Raw genomic sequence first — 1,828 nt, forward strand, 5'->3', positions numbered from 1 at the left:
TTTTTCTCCTCTCTAAATAAAATCCTTTTTTTTTTCTCTTTTCTTTTTTTAAGAAAGAAGAAGGAAAAAAAAAAAAACTATCTGCCCTGGCTGGTGTGGCTCAATGGATTGAGCACGGGCCTGGGAACCGAAGGGTCGCAGGTTCATTTCCAGTCTGGGCGCAGGCCTGGGCTGTGGGCCAGCTCTGCCGGTAGGGGGCGTGCGAGAAGCACACATCCACATCTCTTCCTCCCTTCCCCTCTCCCTAAAAATAAAAATTAAAAAAAAAAAAAAAGAAACATGACACCCGCTTGAAAAGGTTGTCAAGTCGAGAACCAAAGTTTTGTTTGACAACCAAGACATTTTTCCTGTGAATAACGTTGTTGAGAACCAAACTGTTCCAGATGGGAGACGTTCGAGGACCGAGGTTTGAGGATTGCAATGGATTTATTCACGCACAAGAACGTCCCGGGGCAACTGTAACCAATTTGCTGGCACCTGCGCACAGCACCTCCTTCCACCCTCACACGGCCTGAAGGGCGCATCAACGCCTGCATTCTCCGTGTAATGATGCCTACGCGGAGACAGGTGCGCCGACCCCCTCCCAGACGCGAGGCTGTAAAAGGCTCAGCTGGGATTCAGAGGCAGGTCAGCGTGGCTGTGGGGCCGTGCTGGCCAATGAGGGAGCCCTATTTCTACGTGGGGCCTTTTGCCCTCCGAAATGTTTAGTCCTGGCTGGTGTGGCTTAGTGGGTTGGGCATTGTCCTGCAAAGCGGAAGGTCGCTGATTGAATTCAGGGGTCAGGGCATGTGCCTGGGTTGTTTGCTCGGTCCCCAGTCAGAGTAACACGCAAGAGGCAACACATGGCTGTTTCCCTCTGGCTGTTTCTCTCCCTCTCTTCCTCCCCACCCTTCCCCTTGCTCTAAACATAAATAAACAATCTGTTTTAAAAAAGAATTGTTTATACACCGGTGTGTTTGCCTCTGTCCTCCTTGTAAGAGAAGCTCTGTGACGCTGACGTCTGTTTCGTTTGCTGCTGCATCCCCAATATCTGGCACAGCAAAGACACTCAGTAAATTTTTGTAAAACACGCCACAGTATGACCAAATTACAGAGCCCCTCCCCCATGTATGGAGATTAGTTTTCAAAGCACTTCCATGCCTGACACACCTGTGCGTCAGTCCCCCTGGGGGCGGGGCGGGGAGCCCCTGCTTCATTGCCCTGGGAACCCGGGCCGGGGCGGGCCCGGCCTGAGGCTGCCCAGCGGGAGTGCCGCCCGCCCGCTGTGTGGGGGCCTCCCAGGGCGACGCCCCCGCACTGTCCTGTCCCAAACGCGTGATCTGCGGCTGGGGGGTCAGAGGGCGGTCGGCCAAGAAAGGAGCATCCCCCCAGGGGTGCATTGCTGGGGACAGGCGCCTGGGCCCCTGTGAAGGTCTCAGGCGGACAGGCTGTGGGGCTTGCATCTTGGTCTAGACGGGCCAGGTCCCAGTCGCCCCTTCCATTCCCGAGGCGCCTGGTTTACCACAGGACTTGGGGGGAGGTCGGGATTGAGAACCAGGGGTCTGGGGACCAAGGCCCGGGGGTGGCCTGGGTGCCACGGAGAAAAGCCCCCGGGCAGGGCCCGGGGCCTCCAGCCGGGAGCCATCCCAAGAAACTGCCCGGACGACTCTCGGCCGCCCCAGAGCAGTGCCGGCCCCGGGCCGCTGCAGGGCCAAGCGCTCTGCTGTCGCTGGCAGAAACTGAGCGGGGTCCCACCCCTGTCCTGGTCCCAGAGAAATGAATGGCCAGGCACAGCCCCTCACTGAGGCCATGGTGACAACAAAGTGCATTTTATTGCCGACCCAACGCT

The sequence above is a fragment of the Pteronotus mesoamericanus genome, unplaced genomic scaffold (genome assembly GCF_021234165.1).
Source record: "Pteronotus mesoamericanus isolate MK-2021 breed Mesoamerican mustached bat unplaced genomic scaffold, CSHL_Meso_final scaffold_507, whole genome shotgun sequence".
In the NCBI taxonomy this organism is placed as follows: Eukaryota; Metazoa; Chordata; class Mammalia; order Chiroptera; family Mormoopidae; genus Pteronotus; species Pteronotus mesoamericanus.